At 38.6% G+C, this 23,893-nt stretch overlaps 1 protein-coding gene across 2 annotated transcripts in view; it reads left to right on the top strand.

Moving 5' to 3' along the window:
- The first annotated feature begins 5,115 nt into the window (after window positions 1-5,115).
- SLC39A10 (solute carrier family 39 member 10) overlaps window positions 5,116-23,893 on the top strand; it is a 216,113-nt gene continuing 197,335 nt past the window's right edge. For both annotated transcript variants that reach the window (XM_071434539.1, XM_071434540.1), the window contains exons 1-3: window positions 5,116-5,219; window positions 9,149-9,269; window positions 23,234-23,402. The gene's annotated coding sequence lies outside the window, so the exon portion shown is untranslated. The remainder of the gene's footprint in view (window positions 5,220-9,148; window positions 9,270-23,233; window positions 23,403-23,893) is intronic.

The raw sequence follows: 23,893 nt of genomic DNA on the forward strand, positions 1-23,893 counted from the left end.
AACATTTGGGGCACAGAACTGCAGGAGCAGTCACCCCTGTGAGTGTGCATTTTCAGTCTTCTTGGGAATACAGAAGACTTTCTTCATACTTTGAAATGCTGACATTGGCATAAATCCAGGATGAAAATTGCAGCACAAAAGGGAGATATTTCATAAAGCTATAAGTGATTGAAAACAGGGAATTACAATGCTAACTACTTTTGGATGTTAATTATAGAAGCTGCTACCAGGCATATTCTATATATACCCACCCTCTTTTCTGGAAGTAACAAGAGCACTTTCTGTGATCCTGTTATCATACTGAAACAGGAATTCTCATCATTTTGTATTGTTAACTGTATTTTGATACAGAAATTTGTCTCACATAGGGAGCATTTACAATTCAACAGACCAGAAGAGGCTTTTTCTCTTCATGACTGCATAACATATCTGAAGTAGTGAAAATATAACAGTGTTTTATTTATTTGGCCACCTCTTAATAGCCAAAACTGGGACTAGTTATCTTTCTTGCACCACTTATCCACAACAGACCAAAGTTTGGGACGCTGCACACATTTAAACTAATATTTTTCTGACTTTGGGGGCATTTCTTGAGCCCAGTTTCTTATTTTGATATGAAGAGGAGGCTGTGTTCTACATAAGCAGAAGGACCCAGCAGCAGAACAAGAACACCAGCACCCAGAGGTGGTACCTGTGCTGATGTCAGACCACAGGCAGGGCTCTGAATTAACTGTCTAGAGTGAGTTTTCCTCTTTTCCTTTGCAGCCTTGGGCAGTTGGCTCAAGCAGAATCTGTACATTCACTCAGGTTGCACTGCTATGGTCCCATCCAGGTGTGCAGTGGTAACAAGGGTGTGAGGGCAGCCCATGGCCTTCACAACAGAAATTCTGTTCATAGTTCTAGGAGCCCAAAGAGCCAGTTGATTCTATGAATTTCACAAATCAAGAAAAGAATCTTTTGTATGCTCTTGTTTTGTATTTCCAAGTATTTTGAGTATAAACATGAAAGAGTAATTTAGGAAAATGAAATTTTAATGGTATACTGGTAAGGCCAATTTTAAAAATATGAAAAAGAAACATTAAGCTTACAGTAGACTTCGTTCTCTAATCTTTGGCAAGGCATTCTGAGGTAAGTTATTTAACAGCTATCTTATATAGACTTTTAATGAAAGCTCTATAGTCTGCATGTTGATTATATTCTCATTTTTCCATTTTCCTTCATACAATCCATTCAGTGTGATATATGTTGGCTGTAAATATTTTAATATCTTGCTACCAATGGAAAAACTTACATAAGGGTGATTGATCTAAAAACTGATAACCACTTCAGCCTGAAGACATGTTCTTTTCCCTCCCTCTATCATAAAAATCTATCTTTCCTTAAAACAGTAAGTGTGGTGGCTCCCATTGAGTTGGAGAACCCTATTTGGAAAAGTCATAATTAAATTTGTGAACCCTTCTCACATTGCACTCTAAAAATGTCAAGAGATATTTCTGATCAGCCCATAATTGGTCTTTCACATATTTCCTATGTCAAGCATTTATAACTAGCATAAAGCTCTTTTGTAGACTATTTTTGCCAGAATTAATATGACACTTTTGAAACACTATAGCATAAAAGCAAGGTCTGTTTTTTACTGTATCTTCTAATCTTACATAGCACAGAGGGGGAAAATCAGTTTAATTTACTGTGATTTAATGAAAATATATTGACACATACACAAAAAGTTAAAGTCAGCATGAATTATGTTCTTAAGCCTCTTTATAGCTTTTTAAAGTTTTATTCTCAACATGTAACTGTTTTACTGGGGAAAAGTTAATAGCAACATGCTCTGAGAAACCTGCAGCTCTGGGATGTTGGAGACAATCTCCCTGATTGGTATCAAAAAACTGACTAGAGATCAAAGCACGTGCATACACTTTAAGTTTAAATATCAGTTAAAACTAGGTTAATTGCTACATCAGGCCTCTCATGAGGTGGGAGGCTAACCAGAATTAAACCTATTTTGTTTCATGGAGGGATTTTTACTTTTGAAGAGATTTATTAGAATGTTGCTCTTAGGTTACATATGGGAACAGTTTTCTTGTTAGACCTCCAAAGTAGGTGATGATTTCTCAGACAGCTCCAAAATTCACTGCTTTTGAACAAAGCAGTGACTTCTTTTTCTTCACAGAAGTGATTAAATGTGACCTAAAATTATTAGAACTCCCAAAATGTGTCATTTTTGAAATGCCAGTGAAGGAATACACACACACTGTATCATGGATATCTTTCATGTTGTTTCCTTCTCCCCTTTCTAACCACTATGCTTTTACATCACAAAAAATTGTGCTTTCCATTTCTAAAGGGAGATAGTAGGGATGTACCTGGTCATATTTTCCAAAGAATTTTACTTTTTGAACATTTCCATTTACTTGTAAAACTGAAAAGATGATAAAGTTACTATATTCTACCAAAATAATCCCCAAAACCTATTTTAAATTAATGTCTGTTCTGATTCCTCCCTAATCAGATTTTTTTTTTTCTTTAACTTTAGGCTGTAGATCCATGAAGAAAAACATTAGCAATTGCTCCCTGGGGTTAATACAGAGCTTCAAAGAAGGAGCATTTAATTCCCATAAGTAGAGAGATGATTTAAAGAAATCCTGTAAATGATGAGCTGAAAAGAAAGAAGCATTTAACAGTGCAGAAATAACAGGTTTCATTGTTCTGGCACCAAGGAATTGTGCTGTGCAGTCTGGAGCTCCATCTCCTGGTGCTTGTCAAAGAACTATAATCATTTCCAAGTGTCCCCTAATCTAAACACAGGCACCTCCGTGCACTTAAGCCATGTGGCAGGGGCAATTGTGAGCTCCCTCGCCCCAGAGCAAATCCAGATTTAGGTTTGTAACCCCTGTGGACAGGGAACACAGATTTGAAAATGCCTTTCCAGGTCACTCTGGACTCACTGAAGCAGTTCCTCAGCTCCTTCACTATGGGCTGGGCTTAAATAGACTTATCCTTCATTCAGTGAAAATGGGGGAAAATTGTGCACATCACCTCACTCACAAGTTTTGGGGAAGTGGAGACTGCAACTGTGCTGAGCACTGTGCAAAACAATGACAATTAAGCACTCTCATGTATTTCTTTAGTTCTTTATTTGTGGGATGCTGAAGGAACTGTCATTTGAAGGTCAGAGTTTTGTCTAGTAAATAACTATCTGAATTTCTCAGTTAAACTTTTTATTTAATGTCCTTTTTTAAATAATTATATTAAAAAATATGTATCAATGTATAATTCTACATACCAATTTTACCAGAGTTTTCAAAACATGATTGCTACTTTACAAATTATCATGTGGCATGGGGAAATACCATACAGGTGAGCCAAATATACAATAAACAAGTGAATGTAATACAGGAGGGAAGAGATGGGTCAAGGTTAGATGTCAGTTGGAACAATGTCACAATGGGAGGTTAAGTTAATTAATTTTTTCTATCCATCACCCACAAAAGCATCCTTAATAGGAAAAACACTTCTAACAATTCATTTCTGGAATATTTCTGAATAAGAAAATTGACATTGTTATGAGTATTGCTTATTTTATTAGAATCTTCCTCTGTCATCTGGCTGGTAAATGTACCCATTCTTATTATGGTTGTATTAATTTTTCTTCATGAATAGATTCAGAAGTGAATATCTCATCATTTCTTAAGAAGGATCATTATGTAAGTCACTTAGGATGTTTTTTGCTTCTATTTAAGTATTTACAAGTAAATAAGCTATTTTATTCAGCCAACCAAAAACGCTGTAACTAAAATACGTTGCTGCTGCTGCATGGTAGCTGGATCATTAATCTAATATAATGTCTTGATTTTAGATACAGGCTTTTTATCAGCAAGCCTAGTCAATCCAATAGTAAAGTTCACAACTCATCTATTTTTGTTTTATTTCTTCAGCATTTTCTGGCTTACAGGAAAGCTAAATATGTTCAAGAGAAGACTCTTATGAGAGAAACAGAACCTGCAATGTGGGATGGAGGTTTCTTGGGGAATGAGTGGTACCTGTGAGCTGCATTTAGTTCAAGTACCTGTCACTTGAGCACTGCTGACCAAGTGCACATTGCCCTCCCCATTTCATTTGCTATGACAGATTGACTCCAAGTCCTGCTTTGTTATCCCAGTGCAAAAAGATGTTAACATTACCAATTTGAGCCAGTTTCCTCCAGATTTATCCCACTGTAAGAACAGACATTGCCCTGTAATTTGGTATAGCTTCACCCAGCTGCTCAGTAAAGTAAGGTGCTCCCATTCATCTTTCAGAAGCTACTCTTAAATTTCATTGACTTAATAACACATATGTTGAACATAAAGAGGAAAGAATAAATATGAATAAAACCATGAACAAATATTATTAAAGAGCTTTTGAAATATTCCTTTAGAGTGGGAGTAGCATGCACTTGTATCTATTCTGAAATTTAATCACATGTAGTCTTGATCTTAAAAAGTCAGATAAGAATTGATTTGGGAGTATGAACTGCCTTTCTTGTGCATCATTATAAAGCAAATTCCAGTAATATATGTCCATCCTCCCACAGGGAGCAGAAAATACTGGAAACCACTGGCATTATGTATGTGGCAATTCTCTTAGAAACCATCATTGCTACTCAAATTATTGCAGATTCTTATAACAAGGTGCATGCCTGATAAATTGCAAACTTTTATTGGTTCCTTTACCAACCTTTCAACATATTGGACAGGACCAATATTGTTATTTAAATCTTGTCAGGAAGAATAGAAGATATTCAGAGCATGGGTTTGAGTGGAAAAGTCCACATAGGTGTGCTTTTCTTTTCTAACAGCAGTCTGACAAGTCTTTAATGAACTCTGGCCTTAAGCTCAGACTCTGATACCAAAACATAATAATTCTTGAGGGTGAGCTTGCAATTCCACCCAAATATTTCTGCAGGAATTTGTCTCTGGGACTTTGCATGGATCATATTCAGCCCAAGTATTCACAGCTGCAGGTGACAGAGCACAATGGCAGGCCTCTCTCAGGTGAGTTTTACAACAATGATGTTCTCATGTGATGGTGTATTTACAATTTATGATTATTTTTGTAAATTAATTATTGCAGAGCCTCTATTATTTTGCCTGTTGGTGCAGCTATGAGAGAAATGCAAGATGTTTCAGATTCCCAGCTGAGTTTTCCTACAGGAGTGCAATGAGCTGGACCTGAAGGTAATTAGGCCTGTATCCTAACAATGAGAGCAGAGGGCTGGCTTTCTGTTCTTATAGGGGGGTCTGCTGGTGCTGTGTGTGCCTGGTTCCCAGCAATGCTGTGCTGATCCTTGCAGTGGTAGCATGTGCTCACACATCCACAGAGATCATCACAATCACCACCTTTTAAAATAACCTTGTGCTTTAAAATACTAGAGCCCATGCCCTCGTAGGAGCCTTGTTGCAATGTAAATACAACACCAAACTGAGCAGTCCTGATTGAGAAAATCATTTAGCTAAACTTTCCCTAGGAGGGATGAACTTCTCATAATACAGGATCTCCTAAGTGCGTTCCCTATCATCCTTATATTTACTTCCCATATTGATGAACATTCCCAGCTTCACATCATGAGCAATTTCAATAGCATGTTCTCATTTTCTGTCACACAATTGACAAAAATATTGACTGATATCCAATGCCAGGTCAACCTTTTCACTAAGTCCTCTGCAACCTCATTATTCCCAGTTTTTATGACTTATCATTAGCTTCCCATTAGCCAGAATCTTACCTTCCTTACCATCCTTGTGATGTCCTTCAGCTTAAACCACAAAATCTCATGAGATGGATCAGTTTCATTAGCAGGACATAGAGAAGTCAGATCTGTCATTTGCCCTAAACCCACAGACCAGTTCTTGTGCCCAAAAAAAGGCAGTGGCATGCTTTGCCACTACTGCCCTTGGTGAATCAATGGTGTACTCCATTAATTACATGTCAGTGATTTTAATTAGTCATTCATTAAAACTGCTTTAAACCTATATGGTGTTAAATAAGACTCAAATCATATATCAGTATCATAGATCCTTCTTTTAGGTTCAAACTTCCAATGTCAGACTTGGGGAGAATCTAGAATTTCCACAAACTATGCAGTTCACCTGCAGACTTAACAAAACAAGTTTGTGTTGTGGGTTTTCTTCTTGTTCCTGTTAAATTGGCCTTTTGAAGACTAAGGCTTGTGAGCTTTGCATGTTAAAGGCTAAACTCTTGTTATAGTGAAACTGATTCTTTTAGGGCTTGAGGGAGTTTGAAGGAAAATTGAAAAGGAGTGACAAGGAGTCCTTGTGCAAGTCATTCACCTTGTAGAGCTCTATACTGAGAGAGCTCAAATGCTACTCTACTTAACAAGCTCAAAACCAACTCATTTAAATAACAAGCACAAGCTCCACTTGGGATCCACACTGAGGCATTTGTGCATTGTGCAGCCTGAGCTCCTAAACAACATTATTTGAAACAAAAAAAAGGAGTAATTCCTTTTTTTATAGTGGTAATTCAGGGATCAAATCTCAAAAGCATTTGAACATTTCAAGGACTATTGCTATACTAAATTGTTCTTAACTACAAGTATTAAACTTTAAAAAGAACTGAATACTGTTTTCAAATTCAAATTATTAGCTTCATGTCTCACAAGGATAATAAATCTATGCATATTCTTGTCACTTTAGCTGAAAGTACAGTATTTGTGCTTTAAAGCTGGAAAGTTAATTCTTGCTAACAAGTGATGGAGAAGATGTCTTGATGGCTCAGAAATTATACACAAGAACAAAACCTAAAACTCCTATATCCCAAACTGATCTATTAAAATATTTTGCAGAGTTAATACTTAAATTTCATGGGCAAAAAAAATTGCAACTTGAATCACTAATTAAAAAGATATTCATATCTGGCCAGTGAAGTCCTTTGGTTCAGATCTTTGCTAACTGGAATGTCCCACCAAGTGCTGCTATGTATTTGTTCTATCATTGTAACTTTCTCAGGTCTTTTAAGATGCCAGAGTTAAACTTCAGTGGAAGTGCTGGCAGCTGGTTTGGACACCTCTTCATATTTAAAAAGTTTATCATTACTAAAACCTAATGCATGTAAAGGAATATTTGCTAATGTTCACAGAACTTTGCATTTTGAACAAAGATATTTATCAATAATGTAGTATATGGTAGAGATAATTCATGCTATTTATGTATGAAATATTGTAAAATCCAAGCTATGTCTTTGACCACCCCAGCTGGGAGCAGAGCCTTATTTTTATTCAATTAGTTCCCGACAACGTCAAGATAATATCAAGTCTGTTAAGGTATGAATGGAACCTTCCTGGGCCATGATCACTGACTTCCCTGGAATGCCCAGGCCACTCAAGAGTGATCTGCTCATCGGAGATTGCATCTACTGCCGGGGTGCCACCCTTTACATGTGAATACTGACTTCTCCTGAGTGCTCTGACATCATCTAGACACCTGGAACTGGACTTTTGTCTATCCCTGCACATGTATGGCCCCGGTTCTGCATGGGAGGGACACAAAGGAGCATTCATTCGGTCATTTCTGCCCCAGGCAGAATAAACTGTATATAAGAGTCTCCCCCTGTTCACACCAGAAGCAGTCGGTGTGAACAGGGCGAGACGGCTGGACGCTGACTCTTGGCTGTGGTGGTTGTTTTTTGAAATTCTATTTTGCTGACGATCTAATAAAGCATTGCTAAATTTTCTTATAAATTTGGCTTCCGATTTGGACATTTATAACACATAAGACCATTTAACTTCCTGTTAGAAATTCAGCTATTTCACCTGATCACCATCAATTTTGAAGACTTTTAGATCATAAAAAAAAGCAAGATGCTAATTTTTTCATCTTTAAAATGAAAAAATATATATAATTTAGAATATATCCTGTGTCCTCTAAGATGAAAAATTTTACAGAAGTCTCTCTTTTAAGTTAACTGAGTTCATAATTTTGTTGGTTTTAGCAGCATTTTTGATTTAAAAGTGATTTTTAAATCCATTTTTAGATCTGAATGGTATTCTCACTCAAAACTAGATCATATTGAAGAAACAAAAACTGAGCAAGATCTCCAGAGATATTGTAGTTCCTATGATGACTTTTAGACTGGTTATGTTAAATTGAAATTTCATTGAGTTAGAACTAGGCACCTCCTTTTTAACTGTTGTACAATGATGAATGGTGCAAGAAATATATGCAGATGTGATGTAAGTACATGAATTAAGGCAGAAGGAATAGGTAAGAACTGAAATGTCTATTTTCAAACTCAGCTTAAGCACAGTCTCATTTTTCCTTATCAGTTTTTCAAGCTAGTTTTGAGACAAGTCCTACAATTAGTGTACAGTTAAAGCTCCCATTCAGGCAATGGGAACTTTGCCCACTTCCAGGAGTACAAGCTGCAGCACTTGGCCCTAAGGATTTAATATAGCTGTAATGACTCATTATTGAATGTTTAGTTTAATAACAACTGCTTATTAAGTGTATTAATCTCAGCTGATGAAAGCAAAATTATTTAGTGAAAAGCTGGTTTTCTTTACATTAGTGTGCAATTATTTAACTGAAAGTTTCAAAGAGACACATCTAATTACAGTGCTGCTTTAAAAGTATTTAAGCATCAGTTATTAAAATATCATTTGAAATATGCTTATGGACCTCCTGAAGTGTTGTTTAGAAGCAAAATTCTGGTTTGAGATTATTACTTACAATCGGTTTCCTTTCACTAGTTACTAACTTCTTACAAAATCTGCTTAATGTACAAGATTGAACTGTTTTCTGTAAAACAGAACAAGATGCAAGAATTTCTGTGTGTGCAGAATGTATATGTCTATGCTCAGGCTGAGATTACTGACTGAAAATCAAAATTAGTGAGGCACATTTATAAGTTAAGAATCCCTTTGCTGAATTGGCATTTATGGGGAAAGCACCTCTGAATACTAAAAGAAGTCTGCCAGTCAGTTCCCTGTAATTAAATAAAGACATTTATCTGCAGAAAAACTTGTTCTGCTTGCCATTTAGCATCTTCAAATATTTGCCCTCAAACTACACATACTTGTCTATAAGAAAATATAAAAATTATCTTGATTGTTTACTTGTGTTTTAGTCATCTGTTTGGGTTTTTTTAGGGATACTTGTACCTCCATCACGTTTCCAGCAGTTTATGGATGACAGATAAGCAGTGCTCAGGAGTCCCTGCTGAGCTCTGTACACCTGACAAGTATGAAAAGGACACAGAAGGTATCTTTGGTGAGTTATGTCAAAAGTCTGCTAGAATTCTGGTTGGTGAAAGACACGTAAGATATTTGGATAAAAGGAGGCAGAGTCCTGAACAGGCATATGGGTGAGTAGAGCCAGGTACTTTTCCAGCAACTTTATCCTGCAAAGAAAGGGTGATGTGATAGAGGTGCTCATCTGCTGAACCTGAGCAGGGACAGTAGGAGTCTGACAGTTCCCAGCCTCTGAAAAAATTCTCTGCCCTATGGCATAGACACATAACTGTCCTTGCTGAGCTACTGAAGTGCAGCTTTTCAGCCTTTCACACATGCAAAACACTGACTGTGCCATGCTGGCTCCAGCCAGTCCTTCCCTGGGGCTGGAAAATTCCCCAGGGCAGTTCTGTGCTCCTGCCATGGCTGTGGGGTGTGCAGGAGTGTGCAGGGCTTCACCTGGGAGCTGGTGTGGTGAGAAGGGGTCCTGAACTTGGCATCTTTTATCTTTACCTTCAGGAAGAGGAATTTTCCTGCTTTGATGCCCCTTCCTGCAGACCCACTCTCCAACTCCTCCACACCCAGCCAGGGGACTCTTGGTCAAATGGGCTCACACTTCCATCCTTCCTTCCATCCTCCCCCACTTGATATTAATGTTGTCATTCTTTCTGAGTCACACAGTAATCCTGTCACCTTTACTTTTTCTTCTCTGCCTTCTGCTCCTTATTTCTCCTGGGGAGATCTCTGTTCTCCTTGCTCAGGGCTCAGGTTGTGTACCTGTGTGCCTCCAAGGTCAGCACACAGCCTGGTTGCTCCAAGCACGGTCAGGAGAGCTGTGGATCAGGAAGGAGTGCAGCAAAGCTGCAGGCTGGCTGGAGTACCTTCAGTTAGAGTTAATTAGCCATAAACCTCCCCAGACTGCTCAGCCTGGGGACAGGCTATTGGCTTGTTCTTTAAGATCTCTTGTCATGCTGTCAGCTTTGTGTAAGTAATGACTAAACTACAGAAGCTCTGAGACTGTTGTCTCTTTCACAAGCTGTCTCCCTGATTCACTTTGCTCACTCCTCCATTTTTGCATCCATTTGTTTTTCCCTACTATAGCAGGATTGCATTTTGTCCTTTGTTTGTATTGCTCCACCAGAAGCAGGGCATCAGGCTCTGACAAGTGTCAGAGCTTATTAGTGAGGCTGTGGGTTGTTCCTGCTAAAGAGAAAAGCAATGATATGTCACAGCACTCATCTTTTATTTTACCTGGATCACCATCTCTGGAGCAAGCCCTCCCCTCAAGTAACAGGTACAATGCTCAGCTACACACACATGACATTTTGGACTTAGTTTGCCTGAGTAGTTTAGTCACGATACAAACACACAAAGGATTAAATATCACATGTGAAAATATCAGGGTTAATTTTTCTAGTCAAAAAATAGCAGACCAGAAATACAGACCCTTTTCTGTGGAGAAGAGCTAATACAAAAGTGGTGACCAGTGCAGGAGGCTCTAAAATTCATTGTGCCCCAAAGGCCTTGGTGGCTTTAGCACAGATAGTCTGGATTCTAAGACTTTATAATATCAATTTAAAAGTAAACTTCCTTAACTTATTATCTAATTCTAGATTTATAGGATTTCCAAACTTCTGTATCACTAGACATGGAAGAATTAAAATACAAAGTAGAGAAACAAACAAAGAAAACAGAACAAAGTTTTTAGTGATATCATTATAACACTTGCTTTCCCAGTAAATAATTATTAGCCTTCTGCTCAAGGTTGTCAGGGGAAGAGCAGTTGGTGTTGAGGCAGCTCCATGGCAGGTGTGCCTGGGAGCCAGCTGTCAGACTAGAACCACAGTTGCATTCTATTTTCTTCCTCCCAAAAGTATCTAGACACATGAAGGCAGTGCTTCCAAAATTACCAGATGCTAGTTTGCAAGAGATGTGTCAAAAATAGCCTGTAGCACAGTGAAAATTCAGAATTGTGGGGTGTGTGTTCCACACTCCCTTTGCCAAAGCAGCCATTCTGATTCCTTGCCTTTTGTGTCCTGGCTCTGCCTTCGGTACAAAAGGACTCAGAGAAGGGAACAGTGAGAGATTTTCAGTCTCCCATGAAAATCCTGACCTAGTCACAATGCTGGTGCCTCTTTGGAGCCCTGGAGCAGGCTGGAAAGGGCTCTTAGAGGTGATTATGGGCAACTCCTTGGCATGAGGAGCAGAGCAGCAGGAGGAGTCCTGGTCCCTACTGTGAGACTTAAGTGGGTCTAGCACAGCTTTCAGAGTCTCTGCATGGGAACCCAGCAGGGGAATGGCAGCAGCTCTTCAACCCTCCACAGGACATTAGAGATGAGTACTAAAAAATACTAGGAAATCACACAGGAGTACTTAAATATTACTTGATCATTAACATAGTAATTACATCAGCACTGCTCCTGCCTGATGCCGTAATTTAAGAGGTTTCAGCATTTTCATTATAATCAGTAGCAGTTACTTCCTGTGGTTCATTGCCCATAAAATGTTAACCATAGGGGGGAAAAAAAGGAGACAGACTTTGCCATGATGACAATTAACATCCACTGTGGTGCTTGTGCCTCCCTGAGCTACAAATCACTGGTGGGTTCTTCATCAGGCTTCAGGGGGCCACACAAGGCACTTTTGTTTCTAAAAGCTTTTAAGAGAGGCTCTTAACTAAGATTTTTAATGGAACCTGGTCTGAGGAAGAAGGATGCTTTTCAAGCAGGCCTATGTCTATTTTTGTTTCTCTTTTCACCAATACTTTAGAGACAAGGTTCTGTATTTACTGGGTTAAGTGGGACATGCAGTAGTGCTTATACAATAATGTCGACTCAGCTGCTGTGCAGAACACATTTCTTGAGAGGCTGCAATTTCTGACCTAAGCATATAGAAAGGGAACTATCAAGCTCTACTGCCACCAAAATGAAACTTCAAAAAAGTTATCACATATGAATCTATGTAACAAGCTCTCACACATTTTGCAAATGGGAATGTAAATGATGGTTCCCATATACCAACCAGATTGCCTGATTAATTAATGCATTACAAGGGAAAAAAGTTTTATGTTTAAAGCAAGACTGGGTGACTACCTCAGTGCATTAGTTTTTATGGTTTTGATCTGATCTGGGCAAAGAATTACATTCAATCAACTTGAACTGTTTGTATTGATCTGCATAGAAGATTGGGGGGAAAAAGATATATTGTCTCACTATAAGCTTTTTCCTGGTTTTATTTGCTTTACAAGAGAGCAATATTTTTCCATGCACAGATTGAGTGCAAGGGCTCTGTAAAACTGCCCAGGAGGCTTCTGCAGCACCATTAGAAGTGCCTTGTCTCTGCTCAGAAGCCACTGAGAAATACTTTAGAGGAAATGGGGTCCCCTAGAATATTATTCCTACAGCTTCCATGATGCACAAGCACTTTAAATTCACTCGAAATAATTCTGAGATGTGGTGACTAACACAGAAGTGTAGTGAATTTCTCCCTTAAAACATTCCTTGCCATATGTATGACTGCTTTAGAAAGCACATGTCTTGGGAAATGGTTTCAGATGAGAGAATTAACATTAGGATTATAATTGTTGGGTTTCAATTTCATGACACGCCAGGGGGTTTTTCCCCTTTTTCTCCCTTTTTTTTTTTTTTCCTGTCTTTCTTGCTTTCTGGGCTCCAGTTTTCCAGGAGCATATTGTGATTGCCTTGAATTCATCTGTTAAGTGAAATTACCCTCCAATCAGTGAAAGAAGCAGTTGGACTCAACACAGATATGGGCTGGGGCACACAAGGAGATAATTTGGGAAGTAACTGTGACTTAGGCTGGAGTTCCTCCTGTTTTCCCTTCACTTGCATGAGCTCAGGAAGAGGTGGGGTGCAAAGTGTGCTCTCTCAGCAATTCTCAGGCTGCAGCTGGCCCTGGTGCTTTGCCCTGCTTTGAAGAGGGTTTCAGTGGCTAGAAAAGATCACGTGAGTGAGGAAGGATAGGCCAAGCATGGAACTGAATCTGTGGCACTCTCCCCAGAAAGCCCAAGCAGTGAGAATTCACAGACCATTTATGCAACACCCTTTGCATGAGAGCAGAGGTGAACCTTCCTGAGAATATGAAGGAATCTCCCCTCAAATTAATCCATGCCATCGAGCTGCTGTAACTGAGAAGGCTGTTTGCTCCCAACTGTTTAACTTTGCCACATTTTGTACCACCTGCAATGACATTTCATTACTGTGGAGTGACAGCAGCAGAACCACCATGCAGCTATCAGCAGGAAAGGAAATTAGTGATGTTATGATTAACAAAATAGCTTTGACTTAGCCAATGCTGGGAAGACAGGCTCCAAAGGAATCAAATACTGCAAGTATCAGGAATGAACTATCAGCACCACCCTGTGGTTCCCTTGTTCTGTTTCCTCCTTGTGTGGGTCAGAAGGGAAAGGATGAGGCCAGGCAAACTCAAAAGGAAGAGTTTTGTTTCCTTCTGGATTTTGGCCTCTGCTGTTTCATATGGCTGATACTAAAACCTTAACCTTCTGCTCTCATCACATGAAAGAAATCCTAAAAGATATTCAGGAAAGGGAGGAGGTTTTGTGGGACTTGAGGCAATAATGAATATGTTCATTATGCCAGGGCTGTGGGTTTGATTCCAGAATGGGCCATTCACTTAAGAGCTGGACTCCATGATCTTTGTGTGTTCCTTCCAACTCAGAATACTCAGGTATTCTATAACATCCTTGTCTGCAGCCAACATTCTGCTCAGTCTTCTTCATGTCTGCAGCTCCTTAAATTGTTCCCATAGGGCACTGCAGTCTGGCAGCAAGCTTCCAGAAACACAACTGAAATTTAATCTTGGTTCTGTCATAGATTTTACAGGTTTCCTCATTCTTGTACTCTCTGATTCAGATAATTAACTGAAAATGGATGTAAGTGTGGGAAAAAACCCTCTCCTGTGAAATTCAACATATGCAACAAGTCCTGTCATAATTAGAGTGGTTTGGTTGTGCAAAGCAGTACACAAATGGCATCCTTATTTTAGCAGTCTTCAATAAGGTATCAAATTAAGAAAAGAATTATACTAGTTGCATATCCTTATGGTGTAGTTTTCTCTTATACAGTGACTACTGATGAAATTTCAGCTAAATTAGTGGACTCATATGAAAATAATAAATGCCATTCAAGAAGATATCTATGAGGCATCAACAGATGTGAGGCTATCTGTGCCTCTCCCTATACAGCTGATTAGTTGAAACAATCAACAAAAAACAGACTGAGCTTCCAAACTGGACCTTTTTCTTAAAAGAGGAAAAGTCTCTGTATGAATAGGTTGCTAAAGTAAATTCAAATGTCCTTTCATTTTCTTCTTTCATTAACAAGTCTTTCAAGGATTTGACATCTTTCTGTATGAAATTCTGTTGATATTGGCCGCATTTCCCTATATTTTCAGAAAATCAAACAGTGACATTTACATAACTAATAACTTATATTTAACATCCCCTAAATGACTGATCCTTTCCTTTTGACTGGATTATGTGACAAAATCCAAATAATATATTTTTTCAAAATACATATTAAGTTTTAGGATGCATGTTACCACCTGTAGTGTAGGTTGTGGTTACCAATTCCACTCTGGTTCATTGGAACATAAAAAGAACAACACTGAAGGTGAACTCCAACAAAACATCTACAGCTGACGCTCAAAAAATGATCAGGCAATCACAGACATGTCAAATTGCATCATTGGACCAGCCAGCTCAGCAAACTGTCATGAAAAAAACCATGTCACCAGCAAGTATTAAACAGTGGACAGCTGGGATCCCAGAACATCCCATTCCTCACCATAAAGAACAGAGGAATCTGTACCAAGTTAGTTTTATAAAAGCTCAGGTTTCCAGCATTGCTTCCTTTACACACTTTGAATTTGTTTGAGTTCAAAAGTTTCTTTGAGTTAGATAATATTTAGGGCAGTGTTGTGGGGGTTTTTTCCCACAAGGAAGACTGAGAAGGAATCTGTGTAGGAGTGTGTCGAACTGAGCGATTAGTTTAATACTGCTGAGATTTTATTGTAATATTAATGATGCGTTACAGTGCCTAAGGTCCTGGATAAGCATAATTTATTATTTTTAATCTGAATAAGTAAATAAATAGAAGAGTAATAGGAGAGGCTTCTTTCTTAATCTTATCTGTATTGTGGCATAACCACAGTCATAATAAAATTCAAATATTTTGCATATGATTCCCATCTAAGTATCTAAACATATCAAAACTCTGATTTCATTCAAACACTAAGAAAAGCATCAAGGTGATAAAATTTATCACCTAAGTGTGTGTTGCCACTCTACTAGTCTAATATGAGAGTAAGGAAAGGGATTCAGGACACCATATGGAAATGAAACTACCAATTTCCCTTGATTACAAGATGCTGACTGATATTTGAGTCTTGTTTGTGCAGTAAACCAGTTATGTGTATCAAAATCAGTAATGTCCTTCTTATTTTATTTACGCATTTTAAGCGCTACATTGCTTCCTTCAAACTACTGCATATCAGCTTTTAAAGTGTAGTAAAAAGAAATAATTAGCAGTTAATCAAGAAAAATGAATCCAACTCAAGGTTTACATTTTTCCATGTTTTCTAACCTTAAATTTGTGGTGAGAAAATTACTGGTTTCTTGTGGCTATAATTTTATTTTAATGTGAGTAGAAAACGTCCAGCTGTTCAATGTTCATCTATTTTATGCATCTAGAAAACCTCCTGGGCATTTTGAGTGCAGGTGTAAGGAAGTAACTTGTAGTGCAGATGCTGAGCATGACCCTATCTATATTTGTCAGAAGCATGGAATTTGGGGGTGTAACCTGATCCCTTATTAGGACAGAAAAAGTAAAACAGCAGTTAGATCAGAAGTAGTTTAACAATTAATTCCATCATAGAACTGGGCATGTTTATAAAACCATATGAATTATGTGTAGGAAAATAGCTTTTGTACACTCACTCCTAAGGCTTACTCAATTTAATGCCATATCAAAACCAGCCACTCAAATCTGAGGGGGGAAAATCAACATAAATACTTAAAAAGACAAAATACTTTAGTTCATGATGCTGTATTCTACACAAAGATTTTTCATTAAGTTCATTCTAGAGTGTCTCAGTTTCTCCTTCAAGGAGAATTCCAGTTGAACCTGTTAGAGTTCTGGCCATCTAAAGGTGAAAACTGAACAGATGTGAGCCACATACAGTTTTTGTCATCAAAAGTTGGTCAGTTTAGTTGAACTGGTTCAAGAACCCCAGTGGGAATTTCAGCAGATCAAGTTGTCCTCTGTTTGGGCAGAGAAAACCATCACCTGTTTAAATTGGTCACATTCCTGAGTTTAAGGAGGGTCTTTATCTCTCTGTTTTGCTCTCTTTATTCTCATCTTTGGAGAAATCATCTACTGAATTTCCCTTTCCACAGAGCTACACCATGGATAAAGGATGAGGAGCTGCAGGAGTATACAGGGCTCTAGAGCCCTGAGCTTGCATTTATACATCTCCCTGCTGTATGATTCAGCTTATTACAAAAACTTTATTTTAAAAAAAGGTCTTTTTCTCTGTTCCCCCTCTTCTTTCCCTTTATGTATTCCATGTGCTGAGGAATGGTGCCACATCCCTGCCCTGTACACACAATGCTGTGTCTACAGTGAGATCAGACTTATGCCCAAAAGTTTCATTTTCAATGATTATTTCATGCATATGGTTATCTAGCCAGCTGAAACCCAATTCTGATTAGAGTTATTTTTCTTTCTCTGGCCTTAATGGAAAGATGCAAGGAAGCAGCTTTAGACTGACTTTCAGAAATGAGTCCGTGTTATCAGGAATTAGTGTTCTGCTGAATTCTGCCAACAAGGCTGCTGAAGTTTGAGGAATATGAGATGCTACAAAGCAGTCAGATGGCACATGTCAAGGGAAAAGGTGGTGGGGGGCTGTTCTGGTCAGGTGTGATGCTCAGCAGGTACGTAGTATTTTGAATTGAGGGGTTTGTATCATTCAGATACATTTGCATTGATTCCCTCTGGAGCTGAAAACAAAAACAACCAACCAAAATGTCAGTCAAGAGCTCAGCAATTCCTCTGTCTGGGGAAGCCAAGCTATAATCTTGAACAGTTTTATTTTAGAGCTGCTTATGCCCAAATCCCAGTAAGGAGGATGGTACCCTTTGATGAGTGCTACAGGCTGGATGCGAGCCCCAGGTTCAGTTTTGGGGTTTGGTGTTGCAAAAGTTCCCTCTCCCTTACCAGATTTGAATGACTCAAGTGTTGCCACACTCCAGGGGGAAATCTGACTCTTTTGAATCTTCACCTGCCGCTGGACCAAACACATCAGTGGACCACATTGACTCCAGCAGCTGGCAGGTGTTTGCACTTTCAGAGAGAGGAGATTATTTCCTTCACAGAAAACAAGAGTTTTTTAAGTACTCCTGAATTAAACTGTAAATCCAACCCAAGCTGGGTGCTGCTGAAGGGTGGTAAGGAAACACCAGGCTCTGTACAGCAGCTGGGCTTTCCTCCCAGCTGGCTGGCAGCCGCTCCAGGGAATGCTCAGCAGGCAGAAAAGCAGCTGAGGCACAATTCCATTCAGCTTGTACTCAGGGCGCCACCCTGTACCCTCAAGAGGCAAACAGCACTGACAGTGCCTGTCCATGTGCGGTTCAGAATCACTTCATTCCTGTAGATAAACAGAGATTTAAAGGAATTTCCTATTCCTCAACAGAATGAAGCCAAGCCTACCATACTCTGTGCTTTCCAGAAAGATGACAGTGGGTTTTCCTAACTCAGAAGCACAGAAGCATGTGCAATGTCGTGGTGGTAGCTCCCACTGCTATCCATCCATCTGTAACTCCCAGAGCCATTTTGCATTTAGTGAGGAAAAGCAAAGAACCAATGCTTCACTTTGTTATCCTCTTCTCACCTAATTTTCTTTTAAATTTCATTTTCAAGCCTTCCTGCATTGCCGAGAAGTATGTGTCAACAGATCAGAATTAAAAAGGTGACAAACTGTGAAGAATTAAAACTTCTAATTTAACAGATGAGCAACTGCAAATAACAAAATCTCAGACAAACACAATTTTAATGAAAGGTGACATGCTGGAGACAGGAAGTTTTTCCCCTCTCTCTTCATCATGTAACAACAAATTAGTTTAGGAAGCCATACAATAATGCTGTGAATGCAATAACAAATTCATATCCTGTGCTGTTAGTTTTGTTTGCTTGTTTGCTTTCTGAAACCATATATGACACTTCTTTGGTAATAGTATATTTTCTTCCTACTAAATGTGTCAACATTTGTTCATGTCTGGACTCGCTCTCATTCTTATTATGATCAGATACAGCTCATATTCCTCACCTCCTCAGTGGAATATTACATTCCAGCTGCTGAGGGATGAGGGGAGGGCTGGCTCTGCAGCATCCTTTCTGGAGTTTTCTAGCACCTTGTGATGTAGAAAACTGACTGCATACATGTTGGCCACTTGCTTTTAATGAAATTTTCTAGAAGGAAAAGTAAACATGGATGTAGATGAACATACTGAACAAGAACAGTCCTTTACTGCTTTTAGGAGGGCTACATCCAGGCCAATCCTTAACCTGAGTGGGCTCCCTGAAGTCAAGCCAAATCCATAACCAATACAAAGTAATGAACCTTTGTAGCAGTTATTGACTAGCTACACTGATTGACATCAGTTTGGGATTTTGGCCCAGTCAAATGTATTCTACATATTTAATAGATGAATGCAGTACTCTGAGCACACCCAGCAGTGGTTTAAAATGCCAGCAGAGTGTTAAAAGCTCCTTTTAACTAAACATCACTGCTTCCCTTACTCCAAGGGTGTAATTTAGATCAATGGGTTTTATAGGCAGCAGTTCACCTGCTGTTGGTGAGCATCACTTGGCTGCCTCTCTGAGGATCACACTGGAATAAGTTTTCAGATGTATGCAATTAACCTCAAGTAAGCACAAACAGAGGCTGAATAACTTCAAATGACTTCATAACAAAATATGTGTTTGCTCCACAGCAGGTGGTCACCACATGCAGTCCTAGGAAGGGCCTAACTTAGAATGCATTCTCCTATTTGAGGTCACTGAAACAACTCTTTTTGTCCTACTGTGCCTGAAAGAGTAAAGAATATCAAGGATTTTCTCAAATTATTATTAGTATGTAAACCAAACAACAAAATTTGTCCAGATTCTATGAATGAGATTTCCAGCCCAGTTCATGGGAGTCTTCCCCCAACAGTTCAAAACATGTATGGTATAAATTCCCCTAGATAGCAGAGTACCCTAATTTTTACTTTTTCTCTACTCATATACTTGAAAATAACTCTCTCCTTTATTTCCATACTCGTGGCAGGTGCCACAGTAAATCAACCAGTGGGAATCTTTCACATGCATCTCTGCCTTACTGGGTATTAATGAGGTTTTCCATTTAACTTCCATTGGGGAATGATTTCAAGACTTCAGCATATGAGACCTGCTGTTTAAACTGTTTACAGGTGACACTTTGGCTCTGGAAATGTAAAGTATATATGACAATAGGGGCTGTTTTCCCATGTAACCCATCTGTGATTAATTGTGTATTTTATGCAATCATCTGAATTTAAAGCAAAAGCCACAACTTACACTTTTCTCTCTTGAGGCATAAAATATGTTACAGCATGAACCAGCTGTATCTTTTTAGACTGTAGCTAAATTTCATCATAAGTTAGTCTGTTTTATGCATGTTTGGGGAAAAAAGGACTAACAGTTAACGACATTGTAGAATAAATAATGGAACTGGGGGGTCATTTTGCTTGGAGTATGCCTGATAATTGTAATGCCACGAAGAATTAGCAAGCAAATATTGGCAATTATTTGAAGAAAAAGCTTAGAGACGTCCAATGTAGAAAAAGAAAAATTATCATTTACAACTTCACACTAAGTCAAATGACAGCCATTCTTTTTACATCACAGTTGGACTAAACACAAATATTTCTCACAGCAGCAGTGGTCTCATGGTCTGTTACCTCATGGTGCTGACTTGGTACAAGCACAAATCAGAGAGAGACAAACACTTTAATAGTTACATTAAAGAGAATTAATAATTTGGAGGAGAACGTGAGAACTCCGCAGTAATATTTTAATTTTAAGATAGGCAGCTGTCTTTGCACCCAGGGAAAATTAATGTCAGGACCTTTCCTTAAGAAATTAACTATGACACTGGCTTTGTCAGAAATAAGAAAAGAATAGATATCCCGCTTGTTACTGCTTCCTTCTGTTGCACAATATATTAAATAATAAACCTGAGTATTAATTCAACTGGGACAAAGTATAATTTAGAAATTATGTATCAATTAATGCATTAATTTAAATTTAGCAAAAAAAAAAACATGCTACAATGCAGAACCATCTGTACTGTGCCATATGTCAGGTAGAAGGACAAATAAAATTCAAGTAAGATCATTAATAATCTTTCTGGGAATAGTTAAATTTTCCCAGCATATTAGATTACAGAGATCATTACATTTTTTAAGCAGGAACATACTGTTGCCATTATTTATGTGTGAGATACAGACTTAATGGGGAATATGTCACCTAATTAAATAATATTGCAGTATTTTATGAAACCTTCCCTATTATTTAGAAAATTTATAAGCCTAAGCCTAAGAACAAGCTATCCAAGTTCCTACCTCTCTTAACTTTTACCTGAAGGGGAAATAGGAGCCCAAGTATAATTTAGGATCTGGAATCTTACAGGTGATGTTTCTCAGTCTGAAAATTCTAAAGGTAAAGGGAGAAGGGAGGTTGTGAGTCATGCAAGCCATGAGGACTGTTCTTTTTTTGGTTCTGGGGACTCACAGAAAACTTGGAAGCAAGCAGGATCTTGCTGTACAAAACCTTCCTAAAAATCAGGTCTGTTCACTATAGCTAAAAATAGAAAGTGCCCTCACTTTGATTAAGGAATCCTCAGAGAACCTGGACAAGGCAGTCAGGCTGCATGTCTGCACGAGTTCCTGAAAAGAGTTGGGGGAAGAAACCATGAAAAATAGTTTACAAGCACCTGCAGAAGATAAGACAGAATCACCAATGAGACCTTTTCCAACCCAGGCCCTTGCCTGCCTCAGCAAGGCTCTAAAAAGTGGTGTAGAATATCCAGTGAGGAAAAACCTAGTTTGAAATTTTCTGCATTGTCATCAGCATGAGGTTTCCATTGATTACTTTACTTCCTAAGTGAAGCATTTTAATGTACTGGAGGCTTTCCCAACAACTTTTTCTTAATCACAATTAATTTTTGTTATTAAATTAACCCTTGATAAAGGATCTGTTCCTGTTTTATTCATGCACATTCAGCATTACTAGTTTCTAGCATCTCTTCTTGTCTCTCAAATAAACCATGTTTCCATCTTTTAATTTTCATCTTAAGTAAATCCCTCCAAATTTAATAATGACTCTATGGCTCATCTTTGAACTTCACTTAATTTGCCCAGATATTTATCTCCAATGAAGATATCCCTACACCTAAAAAGCCACAGAAAAGAGCCTTTTTTTTTTTTGCTCCATGGCATAATGACTCTGCATGCTTCTATAACTTTGCCCTGCTAAGCTGCAAAATCATGTCTAATTTCTGATTGTTATCTCCCTGCACATTGGTAGTGCTGTGCTGTCCTAGATCTCTCCCTCCTACTGAATTTCTCTTCTGTTAATTTCCTCTAGATATACTTTAATTTTCAATGGCTCTAAGGCATCTAAGGCTTGCCTGTTATTTTTGGTCTATACTTTAAGCTCTTTTTAATTTGGTTTGGGTCTCTGATATTTGCAACTGATCACACGTTAATGTCATCTATGGATTTCATTAATTTTATCTTTTTGTCATTAATTTTATTTTCCTGCTCTTTTTAAAAGTATAAAAAAATGATGCAAGTATCCTCTAAGATGAAATTAAACACAAGAAACTTTCTGGTGTCAACCTGCACACAGCCACTTTATTGTTCAGTGATTCATCCTTCTTCAGGACTCTATGTTGCATGTCCACACACAAAGCAATTGCTGTGGGTGCACATTTTCAGATCCATGAAGAATCAATGTAATTCATATTACACCCATCACACTCTCCCCAGTGCCTAACGCTGTTGTATGTTTGCAAGGACAGCGCTGGAGCTGCAGTAGCAATCCTCTGTGAACCCAAATCACTTCTTGTTTATGTCTCTAGATCATCAGGGGCTTCCATCACTACCCTACAGAAACTCACTGTGGAATGCCTGATTCACTGTGACTATTGACATGCTGAGTTGGCGGTGTGAGGTATTTTTGGGGTTTTTTTATGGCAGGAAGGAAATGAATTTGACTTCATGTTCTTGGAAGGATGTTATGTTATATTATGTTATGTGTTATGTTATGTGTTGTGTTATGTTATGTTATGTTATAGAATGCTATACCAAAACTATACTAAAGAATAGAGAAATGATACTTAGAGAAGGCTTAACAAGATACTAATTAAAACTTGTGACCTCTTCCAGAGTCCCAACACTGCTGGCCTGTGATTGGTCATTAAGTCAAAAACAATTCACATGAAACCAATCAAACAATGACCAGTTGCTAAACAATGTCCAAACCACATTCCAAAGCAGCAAAACACAGAAGTGGATCAGATAATGATTGTTTTCCTTTTTCTCTGAGGCTTCTCATCTTCCCAGAAGAAATACTGGCAAAGGGATTTTTCAGAAAATATGACAGTAACAATGGTGAGCTCAGAACCAGAGTCACCACTGAAGATAAAGACAGCTGGAAGTTCAGTCACAGAAAAATGGGTATTGGGTGTTGAGCAAATCACAGGGTCAATCCTGCAAACATCTGCAGCTGTGACATGGAGGGGCAGCAAAATCTCCACAGCACCTAAAAGCTGAGGTTGTCAGGCATTTGGAATATCACCACCTGATGAAATTGTCTAAAGAGCAAATTGGTTTCCAGTAGATTTTCAGAGCAATCTTATAACCTACTTTCACTGTCTTTTTAGCCAGGTGGAGATGGCCACAAAAATTTGTGGTTAAAAACAGCTGACAAAATAAGCCCACAAGGGAGTTGCCAGCTCTGGAACATGAGATGTTGCACTAGCATCCACTTCCCACCTCCTCCAGAGAGAAGAGACAAGGGGAGATACAAATACAGGACTTCAGCAGGAAATGGTGAGTACTGGTCAGCACGGTGAGTTCAGCACCCCAGGCTGAGTCCAGCTCTCAGCCTTGCAGCTGGGACCTGGTTCCCCTCTGCAGGGATTTACTGGGGGATCCTGGTTCTTCCCACCCACCTGGATCCTGCTGGGAGAGAGGAGTGGTTATCCTTGAGTTGCAGAGTTGCAGGACAGAGTCTCAGCTTCTGAAACAAGAGTCAGGAAGGGCTGTGGAAGTGAAGTCTTCATGCTTATTACATTCCTGGATATTTCATGAAGTCCTGGGAATAGAGATATTTTAGAATTTAAAGTGTCAGTATCAAAGGTTTGCTCCATCTATGTAGTTTCTCCCTAGTGTTTATTTTATCTAGCTTGGAAAAGCAATTTTGTGTTTTCCCTCTGAGTGTATATACGTGTGTATATATAAAAAATGCACATATTTATAAAATACATATATACTACTTCCCTTAGTTTCAAAATGTCATTCCCTGTGGCCTTACCTCTATT

The sequence above is a fragment of the Agelaius tricolor genome, unplaced genomic scaffold, assembly GCF_023055355.1.
Source record: "Agelaius tricolor isolate 1412-34295 unplaced genomic scaffold, bAgeTri1.0.p SCAF_10, whole genome shotgun sequence".
Taxonomy (NCBI): domain Eukaryota; kingdom Metazoa; phylum Chordata; class Aves; order Passeriformes; family Icteridae; genus Agelaius; species Agelaius tricolor.